The sequence below is a fragment of the Bacillus rossius genome, chromosome 1, assembly GCF_032445375.1.
Source record: "Bacillus rossius redtenbacheri isolate Brsri chromosome 1, Brsri_v3, whole genome shotgun sequence".
In the NCBI taxonomy this organism is placed as follows: Eukaryota; Metazoa; Arthropoda; class Insecta; order Phasmatodea; family Bacillidae; genus Bacillus; species Bacillus rossius.
In genome coordinates this window covers 35,446,328-35,465,569 of record NC_086330.1, presented here as the reverse complement: position 1 = coordinate 35,465,569, position 19,242 = coordinate 35,446,328, and the positions used below count along the sequence as shown (strand labels likewise).

Genomic DNA, 19,242 nt, shown 5'->3' with positions numbered 1-19,242 from the left:
CATCCCAGATTACAGCCTTCCTCATACAATCCAGGAATAATAATTTGTTATAAATGTTTTTGTCATTTTTCAGATTAAATGTAAAAAAATTTCCTTTCAAAGTTATTGTGAACATAATTCTCCGGGTATATTGTTTTTATTTTTAAAATTCATAAGTTTATTTTCAAGAATTTTTTTTGCTGTCTTCTTTGAGTGGGAAGGCGTGCTGACGTGATTCTCCTTCGTTTTTTTCCACGACCGAGGCTTTGTTTCACACGCTAGGCGTGTGAGTCACGGTCACGGGAGTGCGAGAAAGAGACAAAAATCGCCTGCGTCGTGGGAACAGAAGCAAGCATTTCGTGGAAGCCTCTGTTGCCATGCGCCGTGATTGGCTGAAAATTACGTCAGCGAGCCCAGAACACTGGCCGCACAAGGTAGAGGAAAGCTGTAAGATCAGTCACTGTCCGAGCGCCAGGCCGAGCGGTCGTTGTTCGGGCGGCGGGCCGAGCAGGCCGTGGCAGGGAGGTGGCTCCGGGTTTGATCTTTTATTAATATACATTTAAATTCTTTATTGTGTTCTGTTCAATCTGTCGATATTTTTATTTTAACTAAATATGAAAATATAAATACATCGAACATTGTGTATAAATTACTTATTTCTTCGTGACCTTAAACCAGGGGCGCAACAACAGGGGGGGGGGAAGGGTATTTTGCCCCCCCTCTAAAACCTTGAAGTGGGGGCAAACGGGTGAAAAGAAAGTGCTGTGTAATCAATTTTTAGATAATAAAACTGCTTAAATAGCACCATTTTCTACCTTGAAATACAAATTCGCTTCAATAGGGGGATCGATGATTCTTTATAAAAAGGTATATTGCCCTCACCCCCCTTTGGAAATTGAGTTGTTGCGCCGCTGCCTGCAACCTGTATGTTCCACTCATCAACTAAATTTGAGCTAGCCAGAGTTGGTGAGTGGTGACAAGTGTGTGGCTTTTTTTTTTATTCAAGAGAGAACAAACGCGCGCGTAAAGATTTAAAAAAAAAATCCAAGGGGAAGTCGCTCCCGATCGACCAACTCGTCAATTGCAGCCAGTTGCATTCCTGTCACTAGACTTGTGGAGCGGGCGTGTTTTGAAGCTAACACCCCCCACACTTAGCCCAACGGGTTAGAACTTGCTTCGGTGTACCTATAGTCGCGTCGGGAAAAAAAAAATTGGTCGCATTCTGTGTGTGAAAATATTTAGTTATTAAACGTCGCAGGCATTGCTTGAGACACTCATGAGCACACAGTTAGCAGTATATAGGAGATGGCATGGGATCGTTAAAGCATGCGACGCTGGACTTCTTTGCCACGCACGTTTGCCGTTCCTATGAGCTCAAAGTTCGCGTGTTTGTAAACAAGACGAATGTGGACTGGCACTGGACTGTCAAAGAAGACTGTGGGAAGTTAAACTGGAAGTTCAAAATCGCAATTCCCACCCACCTGTACCTTCTGTCCCTTTTACACTGCCCCTGAACAAGCGCAGAAGTCTGATTCATCAGCTTGATTTAGTTGCAAGTAACTTGTTGTTTCTTCTAATCATTGACGGCCCTGGATTTTGCGGGGCCTTACCGGAGGTCTGTGTAAAAGGGGGGGGGGGGGGAGGGGTAAGTGATCTATATGGGATACTTAAAAAAATAAAACTCTTTCGAACAAAGTTTTTAAGCGCCAGCCTGGTAATTAAATTTTAACGATTATTTTGATAGTTCATCTTAAGAAATTCTGATTTTCTTTCACGATAAATTATCCTCGAAGTAGTTTTGTGAATACTTACGATCAGATCACGATGAATACACGTCATTACATGAATGACTTTCTAATACGAAAACATAACATGCGAACAACCATTTAAATTTTTCTTTTCCCATTAATGCCTTTTTCAAACAAAAAACTAGACAAACTATAAAAATAAAAATTAATGAGCCGATACGCTTCTCTCCCCTTGGAGCCAACTATCATTCCGATAACAAGAGTAAAAACTTACTATTTGCCTGCTGTTTGATTGTAGAAATCGTGGGTTGATGCTATATAGCCCACGCGAATAAAAAAAATAACGAAGCCAAAATTAGTCTGCAGAAATGGGTGTTTACAAACTGCCTGCATCGGGTCGCTGATAATATGGCCACTGTTATTTTCAATGTCATTATTTATATTTACAGTTAATTTGGACTTCCTTGGACATAACCAAAGGAAACATTATTTTACCCATTTTTTGACACCACACAAGAAATAATAGAAGTAACTCAATTTGTAAACATACCAGAAAACAAATCTGTCGGAAAAATCTTTATGCCAATAACATTATTATTAATTTTTTTTAAAAAAGCATTATTTACGTGTACAAAACACACGTTTAAGTTATATCGGTATATGACCACGGCATTTTACTATTAAATTGTAAACTACTAAGTCGTTAATTGATCTATTTTCACGTGAAAATTAATTCCTACAAAATGATTCAGATACGACCCAGACGGCAGGAAGACGAGAACCGAGTCTTCATTGTGCGCTGTTGCCGAGAGAGGTGGCGCAGTGGTAACGCACTGCACTTGCACTCGGCGGGACGCGAGTTCGAACACCAACGCGGCCATCCTCGCTGCAATCACTGCAGGCAAATACTGGCATGGTCACTCGCCGTGGGCCATGGCTGACTGCCTCCCGCGTATCCCTATATCGAGTTGCCCGTGTGCGCGCTCTTAAATTTCTAATCGGTCGAAACCGCTTAAAATCAGTGGAATTTAACTTGAGTATTCTTTGAAAATGTTTCTCTTGAATCAGAGGACCCAGCGCTTCGAATTTAGGGAGCAGAGGGGGGTGGGGGGGGGGGGGGGGTGTTGAACGGAGGGTTTTGTGGGTGGTATTGAATACTTCATGGTAAATGGAGAGTCTGAAAAACAAACAAAAAAAAAAAAACAAATTAAAAATAATAGCGTCTTAGAAGGGTATGTTAATGGAGTGTAATTCACGTCTTTTTTTCAAGCGAAACTTCAATATAGAAAATAGGGTAAGTTGAGGTGATGATGTCCTATAAGCGTTTCGAAAACGAGATAAAAAAAAAATTGCTGTAACGCCCAGAGCCTTACATTTTGCACAATATTCTAAGGCCTCTTAACTTCACTAGAAACTAAATTGTCAGGTTTAATCGAATATATAATCAAAACAAATAAGTTGAAATAAACATTCAAGTTATTTTTTTGAATATCAATACCAATTCAATTTTATTATTGCTCTACTAAATTATATAATTAATAAATAATAAATACCGAGTATATATTAATAATTTTTTAAAAATTTATTCGAATTTATAATTTGGCAAACCGTATTTATAATATCGCTCCAGTTATTTTGTTGGTTAATTTCTATTTTGTAATTATTTGCCTAGAAAATTAAAAAAATAGTATTTAACTACGCCGAGTAGGCTAAGTGTAACTTGTAACGCGCTCCTCTCAGTTGAAGGATGCGAGCAGCTGGCGGGGAAGCAGGGGTAGTCGCCGGCTCGCACCTGAAGAACTCGCGAGCAGCCGACGTGCAGCGCGCGCTCTCCGGCGAAGAGAGGGCCTGGGGACCCGCTAGGGTCGGCGCGACACAGCGCGATTCATATTTTGTTTTGGCCCGCGAGTGGCAGGTTTCTCATGATTCGACAGACATTGTGTTCCCCCCCCCCCCCTTGCGGTGAGAGACCTTCTTCTTTTTTTCCTTTTTCTTTTTCTGCCGCGCAAGCGCGCCGCTGACTCCGCGCCGCGCCGTCTCGAGAAGCGTGAAGAGGTTGGAAGGGGAAAGAGCGCGGAAAAAAAAAAAAAAAGAGCGTGGAGGGGTGGAAGCAAGCGCGGCTCCAGAGGAAGGGCACAGGGGGGGTGATAGCCCCTTCCAAGCTCAAATTTTACTTCTTATTTCTTTGTAGGGAATATTAATGTTAACTTAAATACTTTCGTTAATGTGCTAAACTCTTCTTTCAATCAAAATATGTAAGAAAATACTAAATTTCAGTATTTGAGACCATATATTTTGTGAATATCCCAAGGGAAATGTCATGATTATCAACTGCATCCTCCTGCGTGTGAGAGCCCTGCCCGAGATTTCTTCCTGGAGCCGCCATTGGGTGGAAGACATCGTGAGGGAAGGGGTAGACAGACATCATTTTCCTCTCCCTACCCCCTCCTCTAAACATAAAAATGACCCAGCTCCAAGGACTACAGATTTTTCACAGTTGAAAAAACATAAACGAGTGCGCAGCAGTACACGCGCACGTCAGTGCACACGACTTGTGCGAAGTCGGTTCACAATCGACATCTCGCTGTTAATTTCAGCCAATGAAATATTTCGCGATGTATCCGAAATCTGTTGGCAGTGTTGGTAAGTAACTATTATAACTACCAAATTGATTATCCCGTGACATCTGACTTATTGGTTATAGAACTAATTTGTTATTAAAGCAGACATTTCAACCGAGCATTGTAATATCTCGACTATTTCTTGCCCCAATAAGATTGATAAACATAAACTGTTCTTTAGTCCCGCCAAAATGGCTTCCTACTCTACTCTCATTGGTTGTTGCGCCATGCTTCAGTAAGAGAAATAAAATGTATTAATTCCCCTTCTATGCACACGACCTGTCTCCTAAGCATATTACCGTCCTATGCGCTGTTGTGGATCAGTACAAGATTCTAAAACATTGTTACTGTTATTTTTTTTTTCAAATTGTGTACCCAGCTGTACGCTCTTTTCCACAGAAGTACGATATTTTCCTAAAAATTCCAGTGAAAAAAATGAAAAAGTGTAATTTAAAAGTGACATAATTACAAAATTACTAACACCTACAAACTATAATCTAAAAACCAATGAAATTAAACAAAATAAATTTTGAAACCTACTGTTTTTTATAGTAGTTTTCTCTTAAAAACTAGTAGCGTGAAGTAAAAAACTGATTTAAAGATTTATACGTACCAAAAAAACGAACAACCTCCATAAAGTATAAGAAGTGAATGTCTGGTATTATTTTAAAAAAATTATTATTGTACAGTGTCTGTAATAATATTTATCACTAAGACACTACATAAATAAATAACAATTTTTATGAATTGATAATATGTGGCTGAAAAAATAAAATAGAAACTTGTTGCTCAAAATTGCCAACTTAATGGCAGACGTGTACTGCTCTGACAAATCATTCGCCGCCCGCTTGCTTCGGCAATGTAGCCTACGGTCTTGATGCACGGACATGGGCTGCACAACGTAGCCTACTTCTTTATGCATGGACATGAGCTGCATTTCGTAGCCTACGGTCTTGATGCACGGACATGAGCTCCAAAACGTAGCCTACGGTCTTGATGCTCGGACATGGGCTGCACAATGTAGCCTACGGTCTTGATGCACGGACATGAGCTGCACTTCGTAGCCTACGGTCTTGATGCACGGACATGAGCTGCACAACGTAGCCTACGGTCTTGTTGCACGGACATGAGCTGCACTTCGTAGCCAACGATCTTGATGCACGGACATGAGCTGCACAACGTAGCCTACGGTCTTGATGCACGGACATGAGCTGCACTTCGTAGCCTACGGTATTGATTCACGGACATGAGCTGCACTTCGTAGCCAACGATCTTGATGCACGGACATGAGCTGCACAACGTAGCCTACGGTCTTGATGCACGGACATGAGCTGCACTTCGTAGCCTACGGTATTGATTCACGGACATGAGCTGCACTTCGTAGCCAACGATCTTGATGCACGGACATGAGCTGCACAACGTAGCCTACGGTTTTGATGCACGGACATGAGCTGCACTTCGTAGCCTACTTCTTTATGCATGGACATGAGCTGCACAACGTAGCCTACGGTGTTGATTCACGGACATGAGCTGCACTTCGTAGCCTACGATCTTGATGCACGGACATGAGCTGCACAATTTAGTCGAGACGGTCGTAATGCCAGGACATTAGCTACGCAATGTAGCCTATGGTCGAAATTACCGGATATGAGCTGCGCAATGTAGAAATTAAAGGATCTAAGGGCGAATCCAACTCTCCTCGTCATTGGGTGCATATAGTCTCTTTTATCTACATACACGCGGTATTTTGACGAATATAAATATTTTAAAAACTGTAACAATTCAAAAATAAATTTTAAACAATAACTTAAGAATAATTACATTGTTTGTTTATAAATTTTAAAAGGGCATTTGTTTTAAATTGATCACAAAATTTAAAAATTTTTATAAAAAAATTTGTTTTCAAAGGAAAAAAAAATTACACGTATTTAAGTTACATTAGTATATATAACGTTACTTAAATATTAAAGAAATCTCTAAATTAGTTAAATTATCCAGACAAAGTTTACATGAGCTTAGATCCTGAGGGGGCCAGGCAAGCTTACCCTCCCTTCCTCTAGAATTAATAATTAATAAGAAAATTAATTCTTTTTAAATTTATTTCTTTTTAATAATTAATTAATAAGAATTAAGAATAAGGGGAGAGGGCTGCTTGCGCTTGCAAAGCATGACTTTGAAAAGGGGTTGATGTCAAAAATATTTTTTAATGCTGTCTATATATTTTTAATAGTTCTGCTTGCTGCATGCATATAGGAAAAAAAATGGGTAGTATACTAGATACAAGCATCCTATCCAGAGATGACGTGTCGGTTAAACCCACGCTCAAAACTCTCGGGCCATGACCCCCCCCCCCCCCCTCCCCTGCGGATACTGCAGATTTGCTCCCTTGCATAGTGTCTATCTCGCATACGTGCGCACATTCTGATACGTTCTCAATTGTGAAGTTTCACTTGTAACGCGCGTGGTGGCCAAGCACCTATGAGTTCTCCCCCCCCCCCCCCCGTTTTTCGGAGAAATTGTTAAATAAGTTGTTGATTGCACTTTATGAATCCATATCAACACTAAGTACATTATGCCCATAAAATAATGACCTATTTATAAATTTTAATAGTATCAACTGTAATTTTTGACAAGTTTTAGTTCAAGGTCACAAAAAGTAATTCAAAACAGTTTTAGATAAGTGCATGCGCGAGTAAAGCTTTGTAGTTTTCTCGCTTGTAGCGCCACGTACGCAAAATGGCGACACCTGAGCGTAAAGTTTTTTTTGTGTTCTGCAATTTGCTAAGAGTGAATCTGTAATTTCAGTTCAACGTGCGTTTCGTTTAAAGTTTTAATTATGATCCCCCATGTGGCAAACATTTCCGCCTTGTTATAGGCAATTGGAAACGACCGGATGTGTTTGTAAAGGCAAAAGCACAGGACGAACAGAAGTGTCTGTCGAGGATGTCGACCGTGTCAGAGCGTCTTACCTGCGTGGTCCTAAGGAATCTGTTCGGAAAACGAGTCTTGAACTTCAGCTGCCAAATACGACCGTGTGGAAGTTTTTAACATCACGTTCACACATGCATACATACCGGTTACATTTGCTACGTGCTTTAAAGCCAGATGACTAAGGTGTACGTATAACGTTAGTGGCAAGATTACTTTTTTGATCGTTTGTCGTGCAGCGATGAGTTAGTTAATTTTTCAACTAAGTGGGAAGGTAAATACCCACAAATTTCATATCTGGAGATGTGTGCCGTATGATTAAAGGTACACCAATTGAAAAATTGTAAGAAAAACTGGGTTAGTTTACCTTCAATTTGATGTATGAATTGTTGTAAATAGTCTAAATTAAACTTTTTGAATATAATATTGAAACTGGGACATTATTTTATGGACACACTGCATATCACACATTTCTCATGGGTAGATAATACTCTGGTTGTGTGGTTTGCTTGCTTTCCGACGTCTCTCCTCACTCCACTCCCGTAACTGCCGCAGTCGCCGCCACACGCGCCACTGTCTGCCCCAGCTCATTTTTGCACGGCGCCCCTGCAATCAACTTGCGGGCAGGTTTAGCTAGATCGTTGTTCCAAGGGCACCTATTCGTGAAGTAGTTTACCTCGCGTTACAATAACCGGTTTGGCCAACATTTCTACACTCATTTTCCGGCTAAGCGTGTTTGCAGAATATTATGTTAATGAAAACGGTTGTGTGTATAAGGTCCGGCTATTTAGAATAACGGTCGGCGGGATGCCGTGTGGGTGACTTCGAACTCGTAGAGAATTATAATTCCTTCCGCGCTTGAAAGTATTCGAGGAGTTGTGTTGTCGCTTCCGTTCCAAGGATATAAATTGCTATTCATTTAAAACACTTATTTTAATTAAGTTTTAGCTTGGAAAACAGGATTAATTAAAAAAAAATAGTTTTATTTATTAAAGAAAAGATAAACATATACATAGTCGACATTTTTTTCTTCGTCAGGGTGAACAGTAGATGCCTAATGGTCCAGTTGTTTTGCTCCACTTTAGAATAAATTTATTGGAGTTGGGGCTTTATAATTAATTGATTAAAGTAAAAAAAACTATTTTTAAATAAATAAAAATTAATCGTAAAGTACTACACATTCGTACTAATAATTTATTCTGGTGCATAAACATGTGCAAGTGCGTCAATTCTAAGTTTTTTAAAAATCTTTTAAAAGTGAAAAGTTAGAGTTTCACTTCGTACGCATATTATTTACACAATCAAGACGGCAAAAGATTATACGGCTGAGCTCCGGGAAACGGCAAATCTGACAAGATAAATTAACTATGAATCGTTTTTGGAAGCTGGCCTCAGACATCACAGGCTCTAGTCTCCTCACCGCATAAGAATGCTTAATATGTGACTTAAAATCCTTGCAGTTGTCACTCATGAGAACCAATTCCGGTTTCATATAGTCTACGTGTGCTACCTTGTCAGTGTAAATGTTTGTGACATGAACCTGATATACAATATTATTGCTTGCTGAATTCGCTGGAACGTTTGTTTGCAAATTGTATGAGAAGCTAGTTTATTTTAGTTTGTTTTTATATATTTTTATAAAGATGTATGATAGTGTGATTTAGTGTTAAAACTCTTAGGATCCATACTGGGAAGTTATAACAACAGGGTATACTTAACGAGGCGGCGATGCGGCAAAGACAATGGACTCATGTTTCTTAGGCACTGGGTTCGAGTCGCGGCCCGGCTGCCATGGTCTTCGTTCTCCGTGGTTTTCTAACAATGCTCCAGGGTGGTTTCTTACTGTTAGCAACGGCAGATTGCTTCATCATTTCATAGTGGCGCCATAGAGGATGGAGGATCCGGCTGCCATCTCGGATTTGTGACGTTACCGTTGCACTTTTCGTTATGGCCGCCCTTCCTTGATTTGTGAAGTCAACGGTCACAACCTTGGGTTTGATCTTGACGCTGGCCGTCATCTTGGATTCCGCATTTTGTTTTTATAGTACCTTCCACCATCTTAAAATTGTGATGTCACCATTACACTTTTCGTTAAGGCCACTAAATTTGAATTTTCAAATTTCGATGTTTTTAATTTTTTACTGTGTTTTTCCAAATTTAATTTTAGGCCTCAGCCGCCATCTCGTTTTGGCTTAGGTACGCTGTATTTATGATTACCTCATTAACTTACGATGTCGTCTATCTTGCTTATGTTATGGCACAATTTCAATGTTGCGAACAATCGAAGGATATCTTTTAAAAAAAGGGAAAATTAAGTTTTTAAAATAATGGATAAGTACTTTGAATGGTACATACTTGCAATGAGAGAAATTGATTTATGTTGTATTTTTTACACACGCCATTGATTTTTTCACTATAGATCAAAATAAATTTAAATAACTGACAATAAAAATTATGAATATGCAAACACACATAAAACAAGCCAAGATCAGCCGATGTCGAAATTTTCAAAAGATAAACGTCACCGAAAATTCCGTAGAAGGAATTAGTCAAAAAATATTGCAGCACAGATGCATACAGTGAGCTAACATCGACATGACAGTTGCAACAAGAACAGATAAACGACCTTGGATAACACAGCGACAAACAGACTAACCGAACGATGATACTAAACTGTTAAACGTGGACAACGCATCAACACAGTTGCACAGGTGAACCCAGCGATGTGACCGAACGGATATTCGTAACATCAACACGACGACGGTCAGACGAACACAACAGGCTTGCTAAGACAACAGTTGCGACGTTTTGGGAACGGGATGTATGTTCCCGTTTTCAGACCTTACACTTTGTCGGTCTGTGCTTACATTTTTATTTTGACTAATTTCTTACACGAAAATATGTGTGATGTCTGCGTTTTTAATGTTTTGACGTCGGCTGATCTTGGCTTGTTGTCTGTGTGTTTGCGTATTCATATTTTTTTATTGTCAGTTATCGAGGTTTACTTATGATGCACAGTGTAACCGGTAATTGCGTATATGTGTCCAAAAGAACAATTTGAATCGTGACGGATAAGGTATCACCGTCATCGATTCTGCTGTTGCGCTTTGAATTCCAACGACTGTGTAGCATGCTGGGATGGGTTGCCTCAGCCTCCCATTGGAGCTCTTCTTCAAACACCTCACGGACGCAATGAAGTGGCGTATCCGTGTTCCTGTGGCTCTACGGAGCTCGTGTCTGCGGTGATCCATCCCTCACCAGGGAGCAGTTTCCGTCAGATCCAGCGCGCTAAAACCCATTCGCAACTTAATGAAGATTGCGGGCTTTCTCGGCCGTTGTCTGGACTCGCTTCTGGGTTGCAGCCGCGTCGACGATGGCGGCGATAACTTCGCCGTCGGACCCAGAAGCCGAGCAAACTCCAACGCGACTTGGTCGCTGGGAAACCCCGTGTAGCCGGCCGTCTTGAGACACGGACCGCGCCAGACGCCTGACGGGGATGAAGAGAGAGGAGGCATTGTTCCAGGGAAGTTGAGATAAAAAAGACTTAACCGCCGGAGGAGGACCCCGGCGCTGCGAGAGCCCACACGTCTGCTGCGGGGTCCCCCACCTTTACCCCTCTCCCCAACCAACATTCAAACAGCTCTTACCTTATGAGGAGGAGACGGGGCCTCACTAATAAAGCGCGAAGGACGACGTCGTCGAACTGAATGAGAAGTACACTTTAAGGACAAGCCAACTTCGTTTATCGCTTCTCTCCAAACGGTTTTCTCTTTAACAAGCGTTAAAATATCACGTACATTCACGAAGACATGCATACCGAAATTCATTCAGAAAATAATCCTACCTTTATGCGGAGGCGTACCTATATATGGGAAATATATATCCCCTCTCGAAATCTTAAAAAATCTACAAAAATTGTCACACATAAAAACAAATGTCAAAAGAATTAAAAAAAAAGCTATGTCTCCAAATTTGAGATCCCGAAAGAGTTTATTCTCTTTTAATTTTTTTTTGCTAATTTTAAAATACGACTTCATTAGTCATGTTTACCGTAAAGTGTGAAAAAAAAATTCACTTTACACACAACCTTAAAATAATATCAAATGCAATGATTTATGGTTTTTGCAGTTGAAAATATTTGTGTTTTTTTTATGTTGAACAATAAACATCAGCATAAAAATGTTTACAAAATTGTTACTTGGCAGCTTTCACATGTATTCTACCTCATTTATACCTGTATGACATACATATGGCTCCACTTAGAAAACTGTGTGGTCGTAGAAAACACCTTTCGGTACGCATAGTCCGTAAGGACTAATAATACAGGACTGTTGGTACCACACAAATATTCTTCATCACAAGGAAATGTTCTGCAACGTATCATTCTGTTTCTGATAGTGAAGTTTTATTACTACTTCCCTAATAAGCCTATTGAAAAACTCTTCTGTTGTATGAATACTCACACACTAAATAAATTGCTGTAAAAAACAGTTAAAAACAATCAATTTGCAATTACTTTCTAAAAAAAATCTTTGTATTATACAAAAGTATTCGTGCGAAGGTGATAACTCAGTCTACAAGAACAGACTCATAGCTAAGCTATGAACAGTTATCATTAGCCATACGATATACAACAGACATCTTGGCGACTGCCTTGTAAACATCCTATTAAAATCTACCACAAAAATAAATTCACTAAATTACATAAGGCAGGGATGTTGTTCACGATAAATAGTTCACGCGAGATACAAATTGGCCAGCTAAATTTTTAATTATAGATGCTCTAATATTATTTATCATTTAAGCATCCCTGTAAGCTACATTTTTTTTACGTTAAGGAGAAAATACAAACCATTTAATGGAATCACTATCTATCTCGAGAACATGCTACGAATATCTGTACATGGCTGAAACATTTTTTACTCAATTATATACCAACTTAAGTGAAAGTCTGACTTTGTGCTTTATTAATTGTCATTGGAATACATCAATTAGAGGGAAATTGTAATATCTTAACTTAAATGAGTAGTTAGTGGATATGATTCGGATCCTATATGTGTGGACTTTCTCTCCTTTCGCATATCTAGGAGGACGAATTTTTAAAGAAAATAGTTTACAAATAATGTGTTTATCAGCACACACGCGTGCACATACAAAACATAAAAAGTAAGATGCAGCGAATCTATAGCTCCACGTTGTAATACTACAGGGAAATAAATTTTTGATATAGCTATAAATATCATCACGTCTTAGGAACCGTTTGAAATATAAAAAACAAAATAAAGAAACTGAAATAAACCTGCTGTTATTTTTTTTCATTTGTTTTAATTTCAATTCAATAGGGTCAGCCTTTTTGAGTTGAAAACATTTCATAAAAACAAGCGAAAATTTTTTTAACATTAGGTGTTTTTTTTCAGGTGTCTAATTAGTGAACAGGATAAAAGTGTAATCAGTAGTAGATAAACTATGTAGACATTTCCCGGAAGTCGCGCCATGGTAACGATTGCACTGGCTAGTGTTTCTTCGAAATCTAGGTACATGAAAGGCACTGCGTACTCACCTTGGCTTGGCAGTATAAGTCGACCCTCATAGTGGTGAAGTGACGGATGACCTCCATGTCGTCTTTGCCCGGGTGGTGTAGTGGCGGTCATAGACTTAGCAAGACACCCAATTTTTCGGAGAGGGGCCCTACCGGGGGGCCTGGAAGGCATGGAAAAGCCTTTCCCCAGAAAAAAAAAATTCAAAATGAACTATTTAAAACATTTTAAAAACCAAACTGTAAGTGAAGTTTCGGCGACTGTTTTGCTAATTTGTTTCAAGAACTGACGATATTCTTTCATAACATTATACTCGAGTTGGATTTTGTAAATGCTAATGAAGGAATTCTGGTGAGGCAATAAGACTTTTGAAAGTTTCTATGGTCGTAAATAATTAAAATTCAAAATTTAAATCTAAAATATATTTACCAGCAATTCAAATTACGTGCTAACAACAAATAAATACGCCCTTTTTATCTCATTAATAGAGACTGGAAAAATTCGCGGGTTCAATGAACTTCAGGATAGACTCCAATATCCTCTACACACTCGGGCAAATGCCAACTATTCATTGGCTGCTGACTTGTGAGTCGTCTCGACTGGGTAACCTGTGATTCGACACTTCTATGAGTGAGGGTCTCTAATTCGCCCTCAGTCCTCCAGATTAACAGTGAACCAATGGCAGAAGCCGCACTAAGGTATAATTATTTGAATTTTAGCATAACACGAAATGAACCCGCGAATTTTTCAGGTCTCTACTCATTAATATCCATATTTCGTACAGAAAAGTTCGTTAAACAAGGAAAATTAAAAAAATTAAAAATGCGAAGTCCCGACTCGCCCGGTCACGAGGAAGCCCTCGGTGTTAGAGCACGGAGCTACAGTAGAACGAGGAAGCCACATCGTCCGAGCGGGGCAGGTCTCGACTGGCACTTATCACAGGATCCATCTCGCCATTTCGCTTCCGCGGCTCGCTGTCCGACGGTGCATGGCCTCGGCGAAAGGTTCGCTGCAGCCCCTGGCCTTGCCTGGTTGTTGGTGGGGGTGGGGGGGAGGAGGAGGTGAAAGGGTTCACGGACCCGCCGCGAAGACAAACAAGCGAGCAGCGCAGCGCGGAAGGAAGCCGCTCGCCGCAGACGCCGCGCGGGGCAGCACCTGCCCCCCCGCCCACCACCCCCTTCCTGCCCGCTTCCCCCTCCCCCTCCTCCGACCGGCACGGGCCGGCCGGCTTGTTATATGCGGCCGGACCGCCCCGGCGGTCATGCAGTTGCTCCGCCGCTGTCGGCGCGGGAGGTGGTGCTTGAGTGTGCGGCGTGTTTGTCGGGTGAGGGGAAGACGAGGGAGTGCCTTCTGTTCAGGGACGGCAGCCTGTCGACACTAGCTCCTCGCCAGCCGCAAGGTAAACACACCACTGTCTGCAGTCCGCGCCACGTGACTCGCCAGTTTTCAAAAAAAGCAGTGGTTAAAAATGTTTTGGTTTTTTTTTTTGGGGGGCAATTTCTTCCGTAATTTACCGGAAACGTTTCCAACGGTTCATACTTGCACAGAAACCACGCATAAATTGTATTAACTGTTTATAAAAACACATCCAAACAAAATTAGTGAGCCATTTGGTGGCAAAGAAAGATGTAATGGACTTTACATAAGGGCATACTCCACAGTTCTATTCCTTTTTGTTTTAACTTCAAAGTATTTCTACGTGTAAAATTTTACGTAAATATTTTACAGGTAGTATTAAAATTTGGTAATAGAGGATAAATTCTAAAGACTATACATGTGTGCAGACTATGAATATTAGAGAATACCTATATAAAATTGTACAAGGTTTTTTTATAAGGTAAAAAAATATATAGTACATTCTAAACCTGAAACCACTGCAAATCAGTGAGATATTACTCGAAAACGCTTTAACTGCTCAATTTAAAACTGTGTGTGACGGTTTATTCAGTGAAAATCCATTGATATGCTGTAGTTTTAAACAGTTTCATATTTATAGGCTAATGCAACAAAATTATTTTTGTCAAATCAAATGAAATGTTTTATTAGGTGTACAAAAATAACTTTTTAACACATTAAATTTGGCAAGGTCAACAGCATATTTTGTTAGAGCAATAAAATATTAGTTTCGTCATTTAAATATTAGTTTTTTGTTATACACAATAAAATGTTTGTTTTTATCAACCAAATATTTTTTTTTTCTCCGTGCACGTAGGTTCGTTTATGCAAACATATTTAATGTGTGTACACGTCCTGTTCAATAATTTACTAATTACAACATATCAAGTGCAGAAAAATTGACTAATAAAAGGATACTAATATAACTTAGGAAGGAACCATTACGTAAGAACCCCTCCTCGAAGCTAAGAACAATGTGGAAGGAGGGAGGGAGGGAAGTCATCGGTCCAACTTCCTCTCCGGGATTCACCACTGCTTCCTCGCGGGGGTAAAAAGAGAGACAAGTTGTGTTTCGGGACTTCTTGCCTTAACCAGGCGGGAACTACGCCAAGGAAAAAAATCTCCTGCTTCGCGCGGAAGAACATAGCCCAGGTTTTTTCCCCCTTCATCTACAAAGCCTAACCACACGTGATGTATAGCTTGCCTCTACTCGCTGGCATAGTAGTGAGACACGGTAAGGTTATTCTCACGAACAGTGTTTTTTTTTTATTTTCGCTTAAAACCTTACGTCAGAAATTACGCCACTAATGGTGTGCACAGTATGTTAACAGTGAAAACACGAATAACGTACAACTAAAGATGAATACACTAACACAAACAGAAAACCAAGCAGAAGTCAGTCGATGTCGAATGTTAAATGTTTAAGACAGCTCAGATGATTCCGTGTTAAGGAATCATCGCGGCACAGATGAACCCAAGTGGGCTGACAACATGACAGATGCGACAGAAACAGCCAAGTCCAGGCAAACAACAACCTTGGTCGACAAAGACAAGAAGAGGAACCTAACGATGATTCAAAGCAGATAACCATCGCTGATGTCGTTTGACGAGGGGAGGATCGCGTAGACGGTGCTCTCAATCTGACGGCATATTTCCTCTCGAGTGACAGGTGACAGGTGACAGCTGAGACGGCACGGCGAAGCTCCCGCACAGGAAAAAAAATCTATACTATTTCCATTGGAAACCAGTTGCCAAGAAACAGTCTGTAATACTACAAGAAAGATATTGTAACTTTGTACCTACAACAAATGGCTACGGTTATTGATGCATGTATGAAATATACGTTTTTCGAGACAATAGTGAGCATATCTTACAAATATTGGCGTATAATTTTATTTTATATACTTTTTTCGAATCATACAATTTCTTATGGTAGAATCAAATATAGTTAACTCGAAAATCTTGTAGTAAATAATGATAGCACTATCATGAAAGCTGTGATGATGGTCCTGACAAGGCACAGACGCGTGGTCGTGTGTTAATTGCCTGCTGCAGCACTTCGAGTTCTCTCGTGATCACAAATGATTTGTTCATATTCCATCACGGACGTTTGTACGTTGCCTTCTAAGTCCTTCCGGGAAGTGTCAAATATCCCGTGATGCGACGAAAAGAACCATTCGGAGGGTAGGTGCGGTTTCGTTTGAAGACTGTCGCCGAGTAAGAATTCAGATCTTAACGAAAAGCATTTAAGAAAATGCCGAAGTCCACGCGGTTTCCGTATTTCGTTTGAAAACTTCTTTCAAGAAGAGTGAAAATGGCCAACGCGCGCATTTTTTTTAGGATAACTTTTAGGCACGAAACACAGATTCTTGAAAGCACCCAAGGGCCTTGCATTATACCTTTATATTCATTTCTCCGCCATCTAATGTTATGGTCACCGCTCAAATATCACATTTTCTTCATGAATGACGAGAAGACTGCGCGCCAGTTCACAGCATTGCGCTTAGAGGAGATACCGCGCTAGAAGCACCAGTGAGCCTCAATTATTATCCCGCCTCACCAACACAAATGCATACCCATGACTGTATGGCCACTTTGGGTGGGTCGCCGAACTATACGTGCAGTTCTCCAGATGTTAATGCGCCATTTACAAACCGCTCAAGATTTCTTGAAAGTGCCTGATTATAAATAGCGTTCAAGATTCTTTGCACTTGTCTATACAAGTTTCCTTTTATGGTTTCGTGTTTAACGTGTTGGACAGTAAAAAATGCTAAAACGGGTGTTTTAACGGGCATATTTAGGTATGAGAAATTTCACACACAGTATTGTTAATGGTATAGGAAAGTGTAGAGGCCTTTATATTTAATATTCCAGAAGAAAATTGTAATTGTTTTTAAAAGGGGATTTCTAATAAACAAGTCTTTATTTAGTGGTTTTTATGATCTTAAAGTTAATATTTATGTCATTCGTAGCATGTACTGAAAACATAATATCATGTGGTATAGTGTTTTGGATTAAAAATTACTATGTAACTTTCATCTTAAAACTCTTCATTAATTGTATATTCTCCATAAATAAATAAAATTAGGTTTTCCCAAACACCTGAAAAACTCTTGTTTCTGTAGTTTTGTAAAAACCTAATTTGTTATTGATTTAAAAAATGTTATTCTTAAAATAAAGGGTTTTAATACGAAGGCTGCATGGGAATGGTTAATTCAGAACTTTATACATGATATTATGTTTTCAGTAGGTACATGCTACAATTAAATAAAATTGCTGTTAAGTTAAACTATTAAATAAGAATTTTCTTAGTAGAAAAAACCTTTTAGAAACAAATATACATGGTTATATTACTATGATTTATTAAAAATCAAGAGAAAAAACACGAAATTCAGCATGTCCATAAAATAATGTCCTAGTTATAATATAGTGTTTTTTCAAGGTCACAATTAAATAGTAACTCAAACAGTTTTAGATAAGCTCATGCAAGAATACTGATTTGTTGTTTTCTCGCTTACAGCGCGAGATAATGGCTCTTTCCCTAATTAGTAGACGGTGAACTTGTAAAATTGATTTGGCAACATGTTGGAGCCCCTCCCCATTGGAATCTCTTTGTACGAGAGTGGTTGGACGTCGAAGTCCCTGACCGTTTGATTGGTCGTAATGGTTGAGATGACAGAGCTCTTTTTCGCTGGCCTCCACGTTCATCTGACATAACGCCATACGATTTTTTTTTCTTCCTTTGGGGCTTTATAAAAGATCGTGCCTACGTTCCGCCGCTACTTAGTGATTTGTCTGAGTTGAGACACGCAATTGAAGTGGCCATTGTTCCCGTGTGCCGTATAACTAAAGGTGCACATATTTAAAAATGTTAAGGAAAAATAAACTGGGTTAGTTTACCTTCAATTTGATGTATGGTTTGTTGTAAATAGTCTAAATTAAACTGTTGTAATATACCATTGAAGCTGGATGTACAGCCTGCATTGTAATCCAGATATTTAAGGTTGCTTCCCCCTTAATCGCCGGAGCTCAGAATTGTTGCTTAATCAGGCAATACCGCCGCAGGGTAAGCTGCAACTGTACTGTCATCATAGCCATTCTGGGCCTCGAGGTCCGAGTGCCAGACCCGGGCATCGAACCGCGGGCCCGCGTAGAGTTCCAGGCCACGGATTGCCGCCCAACTACCTCTGGTTGTGAGAATAGATATTGGGTTTTAATGGTGATGTAGATAACGGATGTTTGGTGGCCGTGAGGTGTTGTGAGTTGGGTGGTTTGGCCGGGGTTGCAGTAGGGACTAGAAACCCGTGCTGTGCTGAGGGCGGTTTCAGGAGTACGGTGGGAGAATCGCCGGAGCTGTGCGCGCCGTCGTGGGAGGTGGCCGCTAGACTTCCGTCTGGCGGTGATCTCACGACGACCGACGGCGGGGGGTGGGGGGCGTCCTCGGCGGGTCGGCGCGGAGCCCCAGTGACCTTGACCACTTTCCACGGGGCACCGCCGGGCCATTTAGTTCCTTCCCCTCTCCACACCCCTCGTCCTCCCGCCCCTCAGCCACTCAGCGGAGGCCGGTGTGCGCTGCCCCGAACTCCTTTTCCAACAGACACATTTACTTTTTAAGGCTCGTTCTCAATAGTAAAATAAACGTTTTTTTTTAGTTTCTCATCATTACCATTTTTTAAAAAATAAATTTCTAAAATTTTAATACGATACCTCCCTTGCATTTGCCGTTCCGTCAAGAAAGTTTTCAACATATCATAATTATAATAATTACGGATTATTTGCGCGACTTTTACACTTACTATATACTACAATTACTATCTGTTGAAAATAATTGTGACGGAACAGCAAAAGCAAGAGAGGCATCGTTTATAAAATTTCAGAAATAGCCCTTAAACAATAGCAAGGGACAAGATTACGTGATGAACTGCGATATAACCGATGAAAAAAAAAACGCCGAAAACATGTCAATACACCATATACACCAAAATACAAGTTAATACACCATAAGGCACCAAACTGCAACACAAGTTATTAATT

At 40.1% G+C, this 19,242-nt stretch overlaps 1 protein-coding gene across 2 annotated transcripts in view; it reads left to right on the top strand.

Moving 5' to 3' along the window:
- Positions 1-19,242, top strand: part of LOC134534323 (cysteine-rich secretory protein 1-like) — a 223,693-nt gene that overhangs the window by 45,971 nt on the left and 158,480 nt on the right. The window contains exon 1 of one of the 2 annotated variants that reach the window (XM_063372721.1): positions 14,077-14,212. The exons of the other annotated variant lie outside the window; for it this stretch is intronic. The gene's annotated coding sequence lies outside the window, so the exon portion shown is untranslated. Of the gene's footprint in view, positions 1-14,076; positions 14,213-19,242 lie in introns of those variants that run through there. 2 annotated transcript variants of the gene reach the window in all.